This window comes from Vigna umbellata, chromosome 6 (genome assembly GCF_029865625.1).
Source record: "Vigna umbellata cultivar VRB3 chromosome 6, Vumbellata_1.0, whole genome shotgun sequence".
Taxonomy (NCBI): domain Eukaryota; kingdom Viridiplantae; phylum Streptophyta; class Magnoliopsida; order Fabales; family Fabaceae; genus Vigna; species Vigna umbellata.
In genome coordinates this window covers 33,302,422-33,324,190 of record NC_142170.1, presented here as the reverse complement: position 1 = coordinate 33,324,190, position 21,769 = coordinate 33,302,422, and the positions used below count along the sequence as shown (strand labels likewise).

Here is a 21,769-nt window from a genome sequence, read left to right as displayed (position 1 = left end):
CCATTCTACCTAGTGCTATTTTGAACTGTGACAAACACTCTTTAAAATATTATAACATATGTAATCCTTGGATAAAAATAAAATACCAATATTTGTTGATAAAAAATCATTTTCAACTAAGAGCATATGTTTGTGTCACCATCACATGGAAATCAAATTAATGACATTTTTCTTGAAAAGTGGTAGCATGATATAAGTTTGATTCTCATATTTAAAAAGAACATACCATATCCTTGTCGGACATTACAAGAAGTCACAACCCGTAAGTAACCTTCCCCACATGTGCAGATAAACGTGTTGCTCCAGACAAAATAAGACGAACTCTACCTCCTAAACCCTCCTTTGCCCGATGATGATTAGCAAAGCCGTAATCCATTGTATGCACAAAACAGTTGGTACTAATTATCCACCACACCTCATTAAATTGTAGAATTTTGTACATATTATCCACCACACCTTACTAAATTGTAGAATTTTGTACATATTATATCCATACTTTCTAAAGTACCTCAAAGCCTTTCTATGAAATAGAAAAAGTGTACCACCTGAAATTATGAAGTAAAATTCAAAGCTTTTATGTCTTCGTAAAGTCAAATTAATGATAGAAATATGATTAGAAGGTAAAAGATAGGGTGAAAATAACAAGTTATAAGAAAACAACAAAATACTAATAATAACATCCTAAATCCTAATGAATTGTGATGATTATTGAATAACTACACAAGGTGCGTTTTTGCTACCAAGCTTCATGAATTTTTTTTGAATAATGTGCCTTTATTCCTTAAACTCCTTAAACTGAAATAAAAGACCTATTGGAACATGAATACATTATGTTCAGATAAAGAAAAATTAAAAAACTTCATACAGTTTTAACCTTTTATACACTTCCACTGATTTCCTTTTATACACTTTAAACCTTTTATAAAGAAAATCTTATTCTGCTTTTCTTTAATTTTTTTAAAACTGAAAGGAAAAAAATAAACATTTAAACTATAGAAAGTTATTTATTTTTCAATTAAGTTTTTATTTTCTTAAAAATTCATTCAATTTAATCATGTATTAGTTGATAGTATTTTATACTTATTTATTTATTTACTATTATTCAAGTAAAAAAATAACACATAGTTGTAATACTATGTAGTATGTACCGCATGCAAAAACAAAAACAAAGCTAGAAACTCAGTCAAAATCAAAAGCTCGTTAGTAAAAATTATAAATAAAAGAACTTATTAGTTAAAATCCTTAAATTGAAATGACAGTGAACTAACTCTCAACACAATAAAATCCTAGTTTCTTTTTTAATGGAATAGAATTCACAGAACAATTATTAATCTCCACTGTATCTAGGAATTAAAATGAGAATTATAGTTTTTACTAAGTTAGAATTAATCAAAATTATAATTACCCTAAAATAATAGCTAAAATCATTGTATTAACACATTTACAAAATCAAGAATTTTACTCTGTAAATCAAAAATGTCATAAAAACAATAAATTAGACCCTAAACACAACTTAATAAAAAAAATACAATTAGCTTAGAAAGATCTGAAATTAATTTATTTTTCTCAATTATCACGCTTAAAAACTCTCTGAATTATTTTAAATTTATTTATTTGCCTTGTGTTTACAAGCCAGTAGAACGCATAGAAAACACCATAATTATTTACACCACTTTGAAAAAAAAATAGTGAGAAACATGAATTAGACATTTTGGTGGGAAATAATATAGTAAGTAAAATTAAGTATCGTGGCAGATTGTATAAAATTTAGCACTAGTTGTATAAAATCATGGACATGACATGAGTACAAAGAAACAGTACTTAGTTAGACTTAAAAAGTACATAAACTTTAAAATTCTCAACACCATAACCAATTAACTTCAAAGCTCGAGAATTCATAGTGTCAAACTTTAACTCTTTGCATGATTCATATAACCCTTCAAAAACTTAGCACCTTAGATGTGATGGTCTAAAAGCTCATTATGATTGTTAAAATCAGGCAAATCCAATAACCATCAACTTACAAGATCCCAATGTTGGCACCCTAGATGGTCTAACCTCCGTAGCCTATGTAGACATCCTAATCTCTAATTCTTTCAATTTTCCAGTGTTATAGTGGTGTGTTAAGTATTGTTTGTGAGTGTCCAAAGCTATTGTAATTTTTGTAACTTTCTATAGCATGAATTAAACTTAAACAGTTAAACTTGTTCACCACTTGAGGTTCTTATTATTTTTTTCTGCAAAGTCTTATCTATAAGGGAAGGTCCAAACATTATAATTAGAAGTTGTTTGCACACAGGTGACAACCATAAGTGATTTGTGTACTCACTATAAACAAAAGTGACTTGTGTAATAAACCAGCAACAACAAGGTGAACCAGTGATACGACAACCACTGCATGACAGATAAAAGCAGAAAGAAAGCCAACCCAACCCCAACCCCAACCCCACACATTGGAAAACATTTACCTAAAAGAAAACAACTCCCAAACTGCAAAGAACGGCAAAGTCAACCAAACAGACATCTGAAATTAAAACAAGAACGGTAAAGAAAAGAGAAAAGATAAGAGATAAGCGAGAAAAAACCTGCAAGGCGTTGACGAAACCATGGAGGCCTCGTCGTAGGTCATGGCGGAGTTGAGCGGTGCGGCGGTTGGGCGCTCATACTCCATTGCTGCAACGGAACCGAAAACGCACGCTGAGAAGATACGCGACGAATGAAATTGCGAAAAGGAAAAAGAGAAAATGCATCCGAAATGCCATTGGTGAAGTCAATCAAACAAACACAGACCTCAAATTAAAGCAAGAACGGCAAAGAAGAAAAAATAAGAGATAAGAGAGAGGAAACTTGCAAGGCGTTGACGAAGCTCTTGCTGCGCTCCATGGAGGCCTCGTCGTAGTCATGGCGAGTTGAGCGGTGCGGCGGTTGGGCGCTCAAACTCCATTGCTGCAACGGAAACGCACGCTGAGAAGAACGATGCTCTGATGAGTGCATAATGAATGCGAATTGAGAACTGAAGAGAGAGAAAAGAAAACTCAAAGAGAAAAAGGAAAACAGTTACCGTGAGGTGGCAAGTGATGTGTGAGTGGGAGCTTATTTAATGCACTGCCACGTGACATTATGTTGGCGCCACCTCTATTAACCTTTCACGGTGAAAAGACATCACTACCCTCTCGGTTGCCTTTTAGATTCGCTAGCCTCATTGGTCGACCGTCCAACCCTCTCGGTTGCCTTTTAGATTCGCTAGCCTCATTGGTTGACCGTCCAATGAATTTTTTTTTCTTATACCTTATATTCATTTTAATTTTAAATATTTTACAAACTAAAACAGATTTTATATTTAAACATAAATTTAATCATTCAATTATTTTCTAAATGTGACAGACTATTTTGTGTAAAAAAAATATTTATTATTAAAATGTTAAATTTTATAGTTTGATCACTCATTATTTAAGTTAAATGATTTCATTTATTATTTAATTGTGTATAAAAATTTAAATGGTTGTCTTTATTTTTATTTCTCTAAATTTTATTTTTTGTTTTGAAAACTTGTAACATCCCATAAATACAGTAATAAACCATACAAATAGAATAATCACATTAATTAACATATCAAAGGGAGGTGTTATGAAAAATGAATGCATAAATCATTCACGAATGCATAACATAAACAATACAAGTTCTGAAATGTAAATAAACAGGAACGCATCACACAGTGAAAGAAAGTAAGGCAAGGTTCAAATCTCACAAAGATAAAATCTGTCAAAACTAGTTCGAAACTCACATTTCATGTAAAAACTATTCAATTCTATTAAAAGAAATTGTGTAAAAACTATTCAATTCTATTAAAAGAAATTGTAAAATCTAGCTAGAAACTATGAACTCAAATTAGAAACTCAATAAATCATTCACAATCAAGAACTAAAAATAGTAGACAAGTAATCATGCAAAACCTGGAAAACTCAACTAAGAACCTCAATGTATGGACCTAAACAAGTTTGAAACTATAAAAGGAAGTTAAGAGAAGTGGATAGAAACTCACTATCTAAAAACAACAAATAACTAAGAATCTCACTATCAAATCTGAAACAGAATACTAAAACAGGATAGAAACTAAAACTACTACTCTTGAAACAGCAAAGATATTTTATAAAAGCAAAATAAAACTGAAATCTCTTAAAACAGTAAAAGAAACTAGCTATGAAATAGAATAAGAAACCTCATGAGCTTCTTTCACCGTCTTTCCATCCTTTTTCTTTCTCCAATTATATCCATACTTTCTAAAGTACCTCAAAGCCTTTCTATGAAATAGAAAAAGTGTACCACCTGAAATTATGAAGTAAAATTCAAAGCTTTTATGTCTTCGTAAAGTCAAATTAATGATAGAAATATGATTAGAAGGTAAAAGATAGGGTGAAAATAACAAGTTATAAGAAAACAACAAAATACTAATAATAACATCCTAAATCCTAATGAATTGTGATGATTATGCAATAACTACACAAGGTGCGTTTTTGCTACCAAGCTTCATGAATTTTTTTGAATAATGTGCCTTTATTCCTTAAACTCCTTAAACTGAAATAAAAGACCTATTGGAACATGAATACATTATGTTCAGATAAAGAAAAATTAAAAAACTTCATACAGTTTTAACCTTTTATACACTTTAAACCTTTTATAAAGAAAATCTTATTCTGCTTTTCTTTAATTTTTTTAAAACTGAAAGGAAAAAAATAAACATTTAAACTATAGAAAGTTATTTATTTTTCAATTAAGTTTTTATTTTCTTAAAAATTCATTCAATTTAATCATGTATTAGTTGATAGTATTTTATACTTATTTATTTATTTACTATTATTCAAGTAAAAAAATAACACATAGTTGTAATACTATGTAGTATGTACCGCATGCAAAAACAAAAACAAAGCTAGAAACTCAGTCAAAATCAAAAGCTCGTTAGTAAAAATTATAAATAAAAGAACTTATTAGTTAAAATCCTTAAATTGAAATGACAGTGAACTAACTCTCAACACAATAAAATCCTAGTTTCTTTTTTAATGGAATAGAATTCACAGAACAATTATTAATCTCCACTGTATCTAGGAATTAAAATGAGAATTATAGTTTTTACTAAGTTAGAATTAATCAAAATTATAATTACCCTAAAATAATAGCTAAAATCATTGTATTAACACATTTACAAAATCAAGAATTTTACTCTGTAAATCAAAAATGTCATAAAAACAATAAATTAGACCCTAAACACAACTTAATAAAAAAAATACAATTAGCTTAGAAAGATCTGAAATTAATTTATTTTTCTCAATTATCACGCTTAAAAACTCTCTGAATTATTTTAAATTTATTTATTTGCCTTGTGTTTACAAGCCAGTAGAACGCATAGAAAACACCATAATTATTTACACCACTTTGAAAAAAAAATAGTGAGAAACATGAATTAGACATTTTGGTGGGAAATAATATAGTAAGTAAAATTAAGTATCGTGGCAGATTGTATAAAATTTAGCACTAGTTGTATAAAATCATGGACATGACATGAGTACAAAGAAACAGTACTTAGTTAGACTTAAAAAGTACATAAACTTTAAAATTCTCAACACCATAACCAATTAACTTCAAAGCTCGAGAATTCATAGTGTCAAACTTTAACTCTTTGCATGATTCATATAACCCTTCAAAAACTTAGCACCTTAGATGTGATGGTCTAAAAGCTCATTATGATTGTTAAAATCAGGCAAATCCAATAACCATCAACTTACAAGATCCCAATGTTGGCACCCTAGATGGTCTAACCTCCGTAGCCTATGTAGACATCCTAATCTCTAATTCTTTCAATTTTCCAGTGTTATAGTGGTGTGTTAAGTATTGTTTGTGAGTGTCCAAAGCTATTGTAATTTTTGTAACTTTCTATAGCATGAATTAAACTTAAACAGTTAAACTTGTTCACCACTTGAGGTTCTTATTATTTTTTTCTGCAAAGTCTTATCTATAAGGGAAGGTCCAAACATTATAATTAGAAGTTGTTTGCACACAGGTGACAACCATAAGTGATTTGTGTACTCACTATAAACAAAAGTGACTTGTGTAATAAACCAGCAACAACAAGGTGAACCAGTGATACGACAACCACTGCATGACAGATAAAAGCAGAAAGAAAGCCAACCCAACCCCAACCCCAACCCCACACATTGGAAAACATTTACCTAAAAGAAAACAACTCCCAAACTGCAAAGAACGGCAAAGTCAACCAAACAGACATCTGAAATTAAAACAAGAACGGTAAAGAAAAGAGAAAAGATAAGAGATAAGCGAGAAAAAACCTGCAAGGCGTTGACGAAACCATGGAGGCCTCGTCGTAGGTCATGGCGGAGTTGAGCGGTGCGGCGGTTGGGCGCTCATACTCCATTGCTGCAACGGAACCGAAAACGCACGCTGAGAAGATACGCGACGAATGAAATTGCGAAAAGGAAAAAGAGAAAATGCATCCGAAATGCCATTGGTGAAGTCAATCAAACAAACACAGACCTCAAATTAAAGCAAGAACGGCAAAGAAGAAAAAATAAGAGATAAGAGAGAGGAAACTTGCAAGGCGTTGACGAAGCTCTTGCTGCGCTCCATGGAGGCCTCGTCGTAGTCATGGCGAGTTGAGCGGTGCGGCGGTTGGGCGCTCAAACTCCATTGCTGCAACGGAAACGCACGCTGAGAAGAACGATGCTCTGATGAGTGCATAATGAATGCGAATTGAGAACTGAAGAGAGAGAAAAGAAAACTCAAAGAGAAAAAGGAAAACAGTTACCGTGAGGTGGCAAGTGATGTGTGAGTGGGAGCTTATTTAATGCACTGCCACGTGACATTATGTTGGCGCCACCTCTATTAACCTTTCACGGTGAAAAGACATCACTACCCTCTCGGTTGCCTTTTAGATTCGCTAGCCTCATTGGTCGACCGTCCAACCCTCTCGGTTGCCTTTTAGATTCGCTAGCCTCATTGGTTGACCGTCCAATGAATTTTTTTTTCTTATACCTTATATTCATTTTAATTTTAAATATTTTACAAACTAAAACAGATTTTATATTTAAACATAAATTTAATCATTCAATTATTTTCTAAATGTGACAGACTATTTTGTGTAAAAAAAATATTTATTATTAAAATGTTAAATTTTATAGTTTGATCACTCATTATTTAAGTTAAATGATTTCATTTATTATTTAATTGTGTATAAAAATTTAAATGGTTGTCTTTATTTTTATTTCTCTAAATTTTATTTTTTGTTTTGAAAACTTGTAACATCCCATAAATACAGTAATAAACCATACAAATAGAATAATCACATTAATTAACATATCAAAGGGAGGTGTTATGAAAAATGAATGCATAAATCATTCACGAATGCATAACATAAACAATACAAGTTCTGAAATGTAAATAAACAGGAACGCATCACACAGTGAAAGAAAGTAAGGCAAGGTTCAAATCTCACAAAGATAAAATCTGTCAAAACTAGTTCGAAACTCACATTTCATGTAAAAACTATTCAATTCTATTAAAAGAAATTGTGTAAAAACTATTCAATTCTATTAAAAGAAATTGTAAAATCTAGCTAGAAACTATGAACTCAAATTAGAAACTCAATAAATCATTCACAATCAAGAACTAAAAATAGTAGACAAGTAATCATGCAAAACCTGGAAAACTCAACTAAGAACCTCAATGTATGGACCTAAACAAGTTTGAAACTATAAAAGGAAGTTAAGAGAAGTGGATAGAAACTCACTATCTAAAAACAACAAATAACTAAGAATCTCACTATCAAATCTGAAACAGAATACTAAAACAGGATAGAAACTAAAACTACTACTCTTGAAACAGCAAAGATATTTTATAAAAGCAAAATAAAACTGAAATCTCTTAAAACAGTAAAAGAAACTAGCTATGAAATAGAATAAGAAACCTCATGAGCTTCTTTCACCGTCTTTCCATCCTTTTTCTTTCTCCAATTATATCCATACTTTCTAAAGTACCTCAAAGCCTTTCTATGAAATAGAAAAAGTGTACCACCTGAAATTATGAAGTAAAATTCAAAGCTTTTATGTCTTCGTAAAGTCAAATTAATGATAGAAATATGATTAGAAGGTAAAAGATAGGGTGAAAATAACAAGTTATAAGAAAACAACAAAATACTAATAATAACATCCTAAATCCTAATGAATTGTGATGATTATGCAATAACTACACAAGGTGCGTTTTTGCTACCAAGCTTCATGAATTTTTTTGAATAATGTGCCTTTATTCCTTAAACTCCTTAAACTGAAATAAAAGACCTATTGGAACATGAATACATTATGTTCAGATAAAGAAAAATTAAAAAACTTCATACAGTTTTAACCTTTTATACACTTCCACTGATTTCCTTTTATACACTTTAAACCTTTTATAAAGAAAATCTTATTCTGCTTTTCTTTAATTTTTTTAAAACTGAAAGGAAAAAAATAAACATTTAAACTATAGAAAGTTATTTATTTTTCAATTAAGTTTTTATTTTCTTAAAAATTCATTCAATTTAATCATGTATTAGTTGATAGTATTTTATACTTATTTATTTATTTACTATTATTCAAGTAAAAAAATAACACATAGTTGTAATACTATGTAGTATGTACCGCATGCAAAAACAAAAACAAAGCTAGAAACTCAGTCAAAATCAAAAGCTCGTTAGTAAAAATTATAAATAAAAGAACTTATTAGTTAAAATCCTTAAATTGAAATGACAGTGAACTAACTCTCAACACAATAAAATCCTAGTTTCTTTTTTAATGGAATAGAATTCACAGAACAATTATTAATCTCCACTGTATCTAGGAATTAAAATGAGAATTATAGTTTTTACTAAGTTAGAATTAATCAAAATTATAATTACCCTAAAATAATAGCTAAAATCATTGTATTAACACATTTACAAAATCAAGAATTTTACTCTGTAAATCAAAAATGTCATAAAAACAATAAATTAGACCCTAAACACAACTTAATAAAAAAAATACAATTAGCTTAGAAAGATCTGAAATTAATTTATTTTTCTCAATTATCACGCTTAAAAACTCTCTGAATTATTTTAAATTTATTTATTTGCCTTGTGTTTACAAGCCAGTAGAACGCATAGAAAACACCATAATTATTTACACCACTTTGAAAAAAAAATAGTGAGAAACATGAATTAGACATTTTGGTGGGAAATAATATAGTAAGTAAAATTAAGTATCGTGGCAGATTGTATAAAATTTAGCACTAGTTGTATAAAATCATGGACATGACATGAGTACAAAGAAACAGTACTTAGTTAGACTTAAAAAGTACATAAACTTTAAAATTCTCAACACCATAACCAATTAACTTCAAAGCTCGAGAATTCATAGTGTCAAACTTTAACTCTTTGCATGATTCATATAACCCTTCAAAAACTTAGCACCTTAGATGTGATGGTCTAAAAGCTCATTATGATTGTTAAAATCAGGCAAATCCAATAACCATCAACTTACAAGATCCCAATGTTGGCACCCTAGATGGTCTAACCTCCGTAGCCTATGTAGACATCCTAATCTCTAATTCTTTCAATTTTCCAGTGTTATAGTGGTGTGTTAAGTATTGTTTGTGAGTGTCCAAAGCTATTGTAATTTTTGTAACTTTCTATAGCATGAATTAAACTTAAACAGTTAAACTTGTTCACCACTTGAGGTTCTTATTATTTTTTTCTGCAAAGTCTTATCTATAAGGGAAGGTCCAAACATTATAATTAGAAGTTGTTTGCACACAGGTGACAACCATAAGTGATTTGTGTACTCACTATAAACAAAAGTGACTTGTGTAATAAACCAGCAACAACAAGGTGAACCAGTGATACGACAACCACTGCATGACAGATAAAAGCAGAAAGAAAGCCAACCCAACCCCAACCCCAACCCCACACATTGGAAAACATTTACCTAAAAGAAAACAACTCCCAAACTGCAAAGAACGGCAAAGTCAACCAAACAGACATCTGAAATTAAAACAAGAACGGTAAAGAAAAGAGAAAAGATAAGAGATAAGCGAGAAAAAACCTGCAAGGCGTTGACGAAACCATGGAGGCCTCGTCGTAGGTCATGGCGGAGTTGAGCGGTGCGGCGGTTGGGCGCTCATACTCCATTGCTGCAACGGAACCGAAAACGCACGCTGAGAAGATACGCGACGAATGAAATTGCGAAAAGGAAAAAGAGAAAATGCATCCGAAATGCCATTGGTGAAGTCAATCAAACAAACACAGACCTCAAATTAAAGCAAGAACGGCAAAGAAGAAAAAATAAGAGATAAGAGAGAGGAAACTTGCAAGGCGTTGACGAAGCTCTTGCTGCGCTCCATGGAGGCCTCGTCGTAGTCATGGCGAGTTGAGCGGTGCGGCGGTTGGGCGCTCAAACTCCATTGCTGCAACGGAAACGCACGCTGAGAAGAACGATGCTCTGATGAGTGCATAATGAATGCGAATTGAGAACTGAAGAGAGAGAAAAGAAAACTCAAAGAGAAAAAGGAAAACAGTTACCGTGAGGTGGCAAGTGATGTGTGAGTGGGAGCTTATTTAATGCACTGCCACGTGACATTATGTTGGCGCCACCTCTATTAACCTTTCACGGTGAAAAGACATCACTACCCTCTCGGTTGCCTTTTAGATTCGCTAGCCTCATTGGTCGACCGTCCAACCCTCTCGGTTGCCTTTTAGATTCGCTAGCCTCATTGGTTGACCGTCCAATGAATTTTTTTTTCTTATACCTTATATTCATTTTAATTTTAAATATTTTACAAACTAAAACAGATTTTATATTTAAACATAAATTTAATCATTCAATTATTTTCTAAATGTGACAGACTATTTTGTGTAAAAAAAATATTTATTATTAAAATGTTAAATTTTATAGTTTGATCACTGTAACATCCCAAAATACAGTAATCACTATAATTCAGAATTAATTACAATTAACAGTAATCACAAACAGTCTTTGCATTAAAACAGGATTAAAAGCCTAACGGCATCAGTACATAGGACGCGTATATACGCATACAATGAAACCAAGAGTGAACGCTCTTAAATACATAAACTAACGAGCACCAAAATACATCAGAGATGAATAAGGCGAACGGCCTTACAAAATAGGTGGCCGAACGTTATAACTATGCTAACATATACAGCCTAACTACAACGAGCACTCTAAGGCTCGGCCTTTACTTCAACTTCAACCAGATTGGAGTCGTCCAAATTTTCTTCTTCCAGCATTGCTTCAAGGGATGCACCACCATCTGCTCACATCCACAACGGATGATCATTGCATTTGACAAGACGGAGTATACATGTACAAGAGACAACACAATGGAAATGCAAGGGTAAGCTTATAATATTTAATTTATACAATCAACACATACAGTTACATTTCTAAACACACATACAGCATGTAATTCATCAAATAATAATCATATAAAGGTATATAATAAGACCGACCGTCCGGACTGTATGAACCATGTAGTTACAGGCGTCCTTGCACCCGAGTGGTGTAGTAACTGGGTAACACCAAACAGCTGCCACTCGAGGTAAGTCCGTTCTTACGTCGCCCATGTTAACTTATGGACTAAGGACCTCCTGCCATTCCCACGCATGACTACCCCCTTCTACTTGAAGAGGTGTATCACGGAATATCAGGATGGACCAAGCCAGCATTAACTAACCACAGTCATACCTTACCAATTCAATATTCAATCATATAAGAGACGTTCCTCCCTGGAACGCTCGTAAAAATCCAATTCCAATAATTCGTTCAACATATCATTCGTCCACATTAAACATTTCTCATTTTCACATTTTCATTCTGTGTTCCACTCTCTTAACATTAACGTCATGCATTCTTTACTCAAATAAAACGAACTTATTACAGAACTTTGATTTCACGTTTCTGAACAAAAGAAACGAACTCTTATTCACTGATGGACATTAAGAATTCTTAAAGAATTTAGATGAGATTGAATTTAGAAGTTCAGAATAATACTTAGAAGATGTTGAGTACAAGAACTTTAGGTTGAATCAAAAGAAATAATTATCTTACAGAATAACTTAGATAAATAACCAGAATATTTAAAGTACAGAAACAACTCTTACTGTCAATGAATGAACGTTCAGAAATTTACTTTGGACGAACGTCAATTACGTTCGCTCAGAATTCAATAATAAGGACGAGCGTTCAGTTAGAAACCGAACCCTGCTGTGGACGAACGCTAGGTCAATGACCAAGCACGAATCAGCACTAACGCTGGTTATAACCCAAGCGCTTTATAGGACGAGCGTTTCGGTATAGGACCGAACGCCAACTTTGGACGAACGTTCAGTATAAGGACGAACGCTCTCTAGAACTAACGTTCGACATAAGGTCGAACAACAATAAGGACGAACGCTCGACATGAGGCCGAACGCCATTGAGGACGAACGCTCGACTTAAGACCGAACGTCACTTATTTATAAAGTTTTAAATCTTGATCTATACTGAGCAGAACGAACGCTCATTCACTCAATTGGGGGACGCTCGTTCTCGAGCAGAATTCATTCCAAATGAATGAATTCCAATCTAAGTCATGTTAACCAAAAACCGAACGGTCTAAGACCGTACAGTGACGAACGTCCTTTTAGCAACAGAGAAGGATTAGAAAATTTAGATTTTTCACACTTAGCAGAATTTTTCCAGATTTCCATTTTCCAACTTTATACTTCCATTTCAGGTTTAATTCCCTTCAAACATCATCATCATGCAGATTTCAACATTTAAAATCATTCCAACCACACAATAGCCATTCTCCATTCATCCATAATCAACTCAACATGCATTTAAAACAAATTCAACATCAAATATAATTCATACAAGCCGTATCAGTTCATGACAGATTCATCCAAACCAGAATGCATATCAGATATCAGTGATCATTTCTAACAACTCAACTTCATATTTTTCACACATGCAAAACAAACCAGAAATCATATTCCATATCAGTAAACGTTTCTAAATACTCAAACATCATGCTTTCCATACATGCATCTCAGATCATAAATCAAACAGTATAAATTAAACATATAAACTTCCCTTACCCGGATTGAAATTCAAGCTTGTTCTAGATGTATAAAATGGCTTCGTCCAACTACGTTTTGCTTAGGATTCTTGACTCTTCCAGAACCAAATCTAACCACAGATTACAGAACTCTTAGAATACCAGTTTGCATGCAACTAAAACTCTATTTTTCCAGAACCTAAGGACGAACTACGAAAGGGACTCACCAGTGTCAGTCTTTGAAGCTGTTCGGTCCAATGGATAGCTCTTAGTGCAGTGGTTGTTCCTACGGTGCTGAAAACGCGATTGGAGAAGAAACGTAAGGATTACAGCAGAGAGAAGTTTAGGGTTTTTAGAGAGAAGTTGGAGAAGATGAAAGGGTGAGTTCAGAGGTTGAAGATGAGTTCGTGCAAGTGAGAGAGAGTTTTCGAAAAGTCTGGTTTTGGTTAAACCAACGTTCAATTGGAAGAACGTGTCACAGGTTGCCACATGCACACCAAACTCTGATTTAGAGGATTCCAACGTGACAAGTGGCGTGTGTGCATGCAGAGTTTAGTGCGTTTTAATGTTTCAGAGAATGATGAGCGTGGTGCTTCGTGCACGTCAGACAGAATTTTGATCAGATTAGGAAGTGGGTTTTAAATGGCTGGGAATGAGGTGGCAAGCATTAAGGGTGAGGTGCCAGGATTAATTTAAGCTAATTATTAAGGATCTCACATTCTCCCTATCTACAAAAATTTTCGTCCTCGAAAATTTAGAAATTACCCGTGAATAGGTGTGGATATAAGTTCCTCATTGCACTCTCTACTTCCCACGTTGAATCTCCAGTCTTTTCGTCCCATACAATCTTTACCAAACGGATGTCTTTTCCTTTATGCAGCTTGGTACGTTCATCTTCAATGCGGACTGGTTGTAGTTCCAATGTTCTGTCTTGGCGCAGTTGGATGTTTTCCAGCTCCAAGACATGAGAAGGATTAGATATGTATCTCCTAAGCTGAGACACATGGAAGACCGGATGTAAATTTGATAATTGAGGAGGTAACGCGAGTTCATAGGCTACTGGTCCAATCTTCTTTAAAATCTGATACGGTCCTATGAACTTGGGAGACAGCTTCTTTGGACGAACAACTCTTCCCACTCCAGTGATTGGATTCAGTCTCAAGAATACGTGATCTCCTGCAGCAAACTCCAAAGGCCTCCTTCTTCTATCCGCATAAGATTTCTGCCTGCTCAGGGACGTCTTCAATCTGTCTTGGATCAACTTAACCTTCTCGGTTGTTTGCTGGATGAGTTCAGGTCCAGTTATTACGTTCTCCCCTTCCTGGAACCAGCAAAGTGGCGTTCTGCACTTCCTCCCATAGAGAGCTTCAAACGGCGCCATTCCAATGCTAGATTGGAAACTATTGTTGTATGTGAACTCCACCAGTGGCAAGACCTCATCCCATGCGCCTAAGTGGTCTAGGACGCATGTCCTCAATAAATCTTCTAGTGTCTGGATGGTACGTTCAGATTGGCCGTCAGTTTGCGGATGATATGCTGAACTCATCTGCAGCTTGCTTCCCAATTCGCCTTGCAGTGATTGCCAAAACCGAGATGTAAATCTCGTGTCTCGGTCAGAAATGATGCTTGAGGGCACTCCATGAAGACGAACGATCTCCTTGATATACAACTTAGCCAAATTCGTCATTGACATCTTCAAATTCACTGGTAGGAAGTGAGCGCTCTTCGTTAGTCTGTCCACGATCACCCAAATTGAGTCATGATTCCTCACTGTTCGTGGCAGGTGAGTCACAAAATCCATGGAGATGCTGTCCCACTTCCATTCTGGAATTTCCAGTGATTGAAGCAACCCTCCTGGACGTTGGTGTTCAGCCTTTGCACGTTGACAGGTCAAGCAAGATGCCACAAAGCGTGCAACATCACTCTTCATTCCAGGCCACCAAAACGATTTTCGTAGGTCTTGATACATCTTAGTCATGCCAGGGTGCATGCTAAGACGACTGTGATGAGCTTCCTCCAAAATAATCCGCTTCAGCTCGCCATCGTTGGGAATGCACGTCCTACCAAGGTAACGTAACATACCATCTGTTCCAGCATTAAACTCCTTAGCTTTGTCTGTACCGAGTGCATCAAAGATCTTCACCAATTCTTCATCCTCTCTTTGCTTCTTCCAAATTCTGTCAAACACATCACTGGAAATTCTAAGATTACAGCACCTTATCACATCCGCTCCTAGATCAAATTGTAATCTCAAATCCCTAAAACTCTCCACCAAATTAAACTCTTTCACCATCATAAACGAAACTTGCACTGCCTTCCTGCTCAGAGCGTCTGCCACTACATTGGCTTTCCCAGGGTGATACAGCAGTTCGAAATCATAATCTTTTAAAAACTCCAACCAACGTCTTTGCCTCATATTCAGCTCCCTCTGATCAAACAAATATTTGAGGCTCTTGTGATCACTAAAGACTTGAAATGTTGATCCGTATAGATAGTGCCTCCAAATCTTTAATGCGAACACAACTGCTGCTAACTCCAAATCGTGAGTGGGATAATTCTTTTCATGAATCTTCAACTGGCGAGACGCGTAAGCTACTGCACGTCTCTCTTGCATGAGCACACAGCCTAAACCATGGTGAGAAGCGTCACAGTATACTTCAAATGGCTTGGACGTGTCTGGGATAATTAAAACTGGGGCGCTCGTCAGTTTCGCCTTCAGCTCCTGGAACCGTTCCTCACACTCATCAGTCCAAGCGAATGGATGATCCTTTCTAGTCAACTGAGTAAGTGGAGCCACTATCTTGGCGAACCCCTCTATGAAACGTCTGTAATAGCCTGCTAGTCCCACAAAACTCCTCACTTCTGTGACTGAACGAGGGCTCTTCCAATCCAACACTGCTCTCACCTTAGAGGGATCCACTGAAATGCCTTCAGCCGAGATCACATGTCCCAAAAACTGCACCTCCTTTAACCAGAATTCACACTTTGACAGCTTTGCGTACAACTCTTTCTCCCTCAATACGGTTAGTACTGTTCTCAAATGCTCCTCATGTTCGGCATTGGTTTTGGAGTAGATGAGAATATCATCTATAAACACAACTACAAACTTATCCAAATAGGGTCTGAATATCCGGTTCATGTAATCCATGAAGATGGCTGGAGCGTTCGTTACTCCAAATGGCATGACCACGTACTCATAATGTCCATAACGTGATCTAAATGCTGTCTTCTGGATGTCGTCCTCCTTAACCCTTATTTGGTGATATCCTGAACGCAAATCGATTTTTGAAAATACCGTTGCTCCATGCAGCTGATCCAGCAAATCATCTATCCTTGGCAACGGGTATTTGTTCTTGATGGTCAGCTTATTTAATTTCCTGTAGTCTATACATAACCGAGAGCTACCATCTTTCTTTTTCACCAAGAGTACAGGAGCTCCCCATGGTGATACACTTGGTCTGATGAATTGCTTCTCCATAAGTTCTTCAATCTGTTTCTTAAGCTCGGTCAATTCTACAGGCGCCATCCGGTAAGGTTGAACAGATATAGGTGCAGCTGTTGTCACCAAATCAATGGTGAATTCAATCTCTCTAACAGGAGGCAATCCTGGTATCTCTTCTGGAAATACGTCCAGAAATTCATTCACAACCGTGCTCTCAATACTGCTCCCCTTGTACATCCGTGCTTCTGTCAACCCCCTTAACTCCTTATCTTCATGCGTCATGATGAGAAAACAGCTTGCACCTTCCATTATATCCTCTTTCAATTGACCGAAAGTTACACCCAAGTATTCTTCATCCTCTTCAGGAAACACTAATTCCTTCTTGCCACAATCAATAATAATATGGTTGGCAGCTAGCCAATCCATTCCTAGAATTATCTCCAAGTCCTTCAAAGGTAAACAGATTAAATTCACCTTATAACTATGCCCCTCTACCACAATAGGACATCTAATGCATACGGTAGATGTCCTAAGCTCTCCAGCCGCTGGTGTAGATACCACCAATTCAAACTGCATATCTCTCTCCACTATTCCCAGCTTTTCAACACACGCCTTCGAGATGAAGGAGTGCGTCGCCCCCGAATCAAACAGCACACAACATTGCATTCCATATAACAAGCAAGTACTGGTGATAAGTGTACCTGAACTTGCTGCTTCCGCACCAGTAATTGCGTACACCCGCCCAGTAGCTTGGGCTCGACCACCCCTTCCTTGCTGATTTCTCCCTGCGTTTGGCGGCCTCATGACTGCTCTCCCACCAGAGTTGCACTCATTCGTTCCATGTCCACTTCTTCCGCAACGAGTACAAGATTTTCCTCTCGCCAACTGAGGGCATGATGAACGGTAGTGTGGCCCTCCACACTGAAAACAAGTGATACTACCTTGCTGTCCAGACTGTCCAGCAGGAATCAAGGCTTGAGATCCACTTGTGTTGGCTGCTGGACGAGCGTAAGGGGATCCTCTCTGATTCACATTCCCCCTTGAGACAATTGGCCCCCTTACTGTTTGCTGTTTCTTGTACCGTTCTGCCTCTGCCAAATTCTTCTCTAACACCTTAGCTCTTTCCACCATAGCAGGGAATGTTCGGATACACAAGCTGGAAATTACAACCTTCAAATCACTGCGCAAACCGTTTTCAAATTTTCTGCACTGCCACTCCTCACTAGTGGCCATTGTATTGAATCTGACAAGGTGTTTAAACTTATTGGTGTATTCTGATACAGACATTCCACCTTGAACCAGTTGTAAAAACTCCACCTCCTTTGCAAACTTTACGCTGTCAGGGAAATATTCCTCATAAAACTTATTACGGAATACTTCCCAAGTAACAGGGCGGTGAGCGTCTACCAGTATGGCCCTTGTGCTCGTCCACCAATGGCTTGCTTCTCCAGTTAATAAGTATTCTGTATACGCCAACCTGTTCTCATCCGGACACCTTTTGGCGTTAAAAATCCTCTCCATATCCCTCAGCCACTGATCAGCCTCATCAGGGAGGCACTTCCCACTGAACTTAGCTGGGTGATGTTGCAGAAAGCTCTCCAAACTCCACTCGGCAGTAGGTTGAGCAGCGTTTGAAGAAGATGCTCCAGGCGCACCTCTAGTTGCAGCCAAGATTTCCATCAACTGCCTTTGCGTGTTTTCAGAATTAACACGCGAGGCCTCCAAACCTTGCATAGCAGCTTGGTTTTGCTGCATCAGGGTGGCGTTTTGCTCCAGCAACGTGGTATTTTGTTGATGCAATCTTTCCACCACGGTTTCCAACAATCTAGTGTTGTTGGACGTTTCGGACTCATTCGGTTGAGGAGGAGGAGGAAGTCTAGGTGCCATTTGTTCTCTGGATGCAGAGAAAAACAAACGAGCATTAGTTATGTCCAAGAGTTAAAACAATAATAACTCATTAAACATGCAATAAGCACACAGCAAAACACAGTGCACTCATAACCCTACAGTGTCCTTAGAAGAACAAAACTGCTCTGATACCACTAATGTAACATCCCAAAATACAGTAATCACTATAATTCAGAATTAATTACAATTAACAGTAATCACAAACAGTCTTTGCATTAAAACAGGATTAAAAGCCTAACGGCATCAGTACATAGGACGCGTATATACGCATACAATGAAACCAAGAGTGAACGCTCTTAAATACATAAACTAACGAGCACCAAAATACATCAGAGATGAATAAGGCGAACGGCCTTACAAAATAGGTGGCCGAACGTTATAACTATGCTAACATATACAGCCTAACTACAACGAGCACTCTAAGGCTCGGCCTTTACTTCAACTTCAACCAGATTGGAGTCGTCCAAATTTTCTTCTTCCAGCATTGCTTCAAGGGATGCACCACCATCTGCTCACATCCACAACGGATGATCATTGCATTTGACAAGACGGAGTATACATGTACAAGAGACAACACAATGGAAATGCAAGGGTAAGCTTATAATATTTAATTTATACAATCAACACATACAGTTACATTTCTAAACACACATACAGCATGTAATTCATCAAATAATAATCATATAAAGGTATATAATAAGACCGACCGTCCGGACTGTATGAACCATGTAGTTACAGGCGTCCTTGCACCCGAGTGGTGTAGTAACTGGGTAACACCAAACAGCTGCCACTCGAGGTAAGTCCGTTCTTACGTCGCCCATGTTAACTTATGGACTAAGGACCTCCTGCCATTCCCACGCATGACTACCCCCTTCTACTTGAAGAGGTGTATCACGGAATATCAGGATGGACCAAGCCAGCATTAACTAACCACAGTCATACCTTACCAATTCAATATTCAATCATATAAGAGACGTTCCTCCCTGGAACGCTCGTAAAAATCCAATTCCAATAATTCGTTCAACATATCATTCGTCCACATTAAACATTTCTCATTTTCACATTTTCATTCTGTGTTCCACTCTCTTAACATTAACGTCATGCATTCTTTACTCAAATAAAACGAACTTATTACAGAACTTTGATTTCACGTTTCTGAACAAAAGAAACGAACTCTTATTCACTGATGGACATTAAGAATTCTTAAAGAATTTAGATGAGATTGAATTTAGATGAGATTGAATTTAGAAGTTCAGAATAATACTTAGAAGATGTTGAGTACAAGAACTTTAGGTTGAATCAAAAGAAATAATTATCTTACAGAATAACTTAGATAAATAACCAGAATATTTAAAGTACAGAAACAACTCTTACTGTCAATGAATGAACGTTCAGAAATTTACTTTGGACGAACGTCAATTACGTTCGCTCAGAATTCAATAATAAGGACGAGCGTTCAGTTAGAAACCGAACCCTGCTGTGGACGAACGCTAGGTCAATGACCAAGCACGAATCAGCACTAACGCTGGTTATAACCCAAGCGCTTTATAGGACGAGCGTTTCGGTATAGGACCGAACGCCAACTTTGGACGAACGTTCAGTATAAGGACGAACGCTCTCTAGAACTAACGTTCGACATAAGGTCGAACAACAATAAGGACGAACGCTCGACATGAGGCCGAACGCCATTGAGGACGAACGCTCGACTTAAGACCGAACGTCACTTATTTATAAAGTTTTAAATCTTGATCTATACTGAGCAGAACGAACGCTCATTCACTCAATTGGGGGACGCTCGTTCTCGAGCAGAATTCATTCCAAATGAATGAATTCCAATCTAAGTCATGTTAACCAAAAACCGAACGGTCTAAGACCGTACAGTGACGAACGTCCTTTTAGCAACAGAGAAGGATTAGAAAATTTAGATTTTTCACACTTAGCAGAATTTTTTCCAGATTTCCATTTTCCAACTTTATACTTCCATTTCAGGTTTAATTCCCTTCAAACATCATCATCATGCAGATTTCAACATTTAAAATCATTCCAACCACACAATAGCCATTCTCCATTCATCCATAATCAACTCAACATGCATTTAAAACAAATTCAACATCAAATATAATTCATACAAGCCGTATCAGTTCATGACAGATTCATCCAAACCAGAATGCATATCAGATATCAGTGATCATTTCTAACAACTCAACTTCATATTTTTCACACATGCAAAACAAACCAGAAATCATATTCCATATCAGTAAACGTTTCTAAATACTCAAACATCATGCTTTCCATACATGCATCTCAGATCATAAATCAAACAGTATAAATTAAACATATAAACTTCCCTTACCCGGATTGAAATTCAAGCTTGTTCTAGATGTATAAAATGGCTTCGTCCAACTACGTTTTGCTTAGGATTCTTGACTCTTCCAGAACCAAATCTAACCACAGATTACAGAACTCTTAGAATACCAGTTTGCATGCAACTAAAACTCTATTTTTCCAGAACCTAAGGACGAACTACGAAAGGGACTCACCAGTGTCAGTCTTTGAAGCTGTTCGGTCCAATGGATAGCTCTTAGTGCAGTGGTTGTTCCTACGGTGCTGAAAACGCGATTGGAGAAGAAACGTAAGGATTACAGCAGAGAGAAGTTTAGGGTTTTTAGAGAGAAGTTGGAGAAGATGAAAGGGTGAGTTCAGAGGTTGAAGATGAGTTCGTGCAAGTGAGAGAGAGTTTTCGAAAAGTCTGGTTTTGGTTTAAACCAACGTTCAATTGGAAGAACGTGTCACAGGTTGCCACATGCACACCAAACTCTGATTTAGAGGATTCCAACGTGACAAGTGGCGTGTGTGCATGCAGAGTTTAGTGCGTTTTAATGTTTCAGAGAATGATGAGCGTGGTGCTTCGTGCACGTCAGACAGAATTTTGATCAGATTAGGAAGTGGGTTTTAAATGGCTGGGAATGAGGTGGCAAGCATTAAGGGTGAGGTGCCAGGATTAATTTAAGCTAATTATTAAGGATCTCACATTCTCCCTATCTACAAAAATTTTCGTCCTCGAAAATTTAGAAATTACCCGTGAATAGGTGTGGATATAAGTTCCTCATTGCACTCTCTACTTCCCACGTTGAATCTCCAGTCTTTTCGTCCCATACAATCTTTACCAAACGGATGTCTTTTCCTTTATGCAGCTTGGTACGTTCATCTTCAATGCGGACTGGTTGTAGTTCCAATGTTCTGTCTTGGCGCAGTTGGATGTTTTCCAGCTCCAAGACATGA

At 36.3% G+C, this 21,769-nt stretch overlaps 3 long non-coding RNA genes across 3 annotated transcripts; all 3 read right to left on the bottom strand.

Moving 5' to 3' along the window:
* Positions 1–281: 281 nt before the first annotated feature.
* LOC148197293 (uncharacterized) lies at positions 282–3,426 on the bottom strand. Its single transcript, XR_015780463.1, has 3 exons — positions 2,852–3,426; positions 2,586–2,673; positions 282–545 (listed from the first exon to the last, which is right to left on the bottom strand). It is a non-coding gene; the product is annotated as an uncharacterized LOC148197293 (long non-coding RNA).
* A 457-nt stretch (positions 3,427–3,883) lies between these two features.
* On the bottom strand, positions 3,884–7,182 carry LOC148197292 (uncharacterized). Its single transcript, XR_015780460.1, has 3 exons — positions 6,608–7,182; positions 6,342–6,429; positions 3,884–4,326 (listed from the first exon to the last, which is right to left on the bottom strand). It is a non-coding gene; the product is annotated as an uncharacterized LOC148197292 (long non-coding RNA).
* Positions 7,183–7,639: 457 nt separating this feature from the next.
* Positions 7,640–10,894, bottom strand: LOC148197291 (uncharacterized). Its single transcript, XR_015780462.1, has 3 exons — positions 10,388–10,894; positions 10,122–10,209; positions 7,640–8,082 (listed from the first exon to the last, which is right to left on the bottom strand). It is a non-coding gene; the product is annotated as an uncharacterized LOC148197291 (long non-coding RNA).
* Between the last annotated feature and the right edge of the window lie 10,875 nt (positions 10,895–21,769).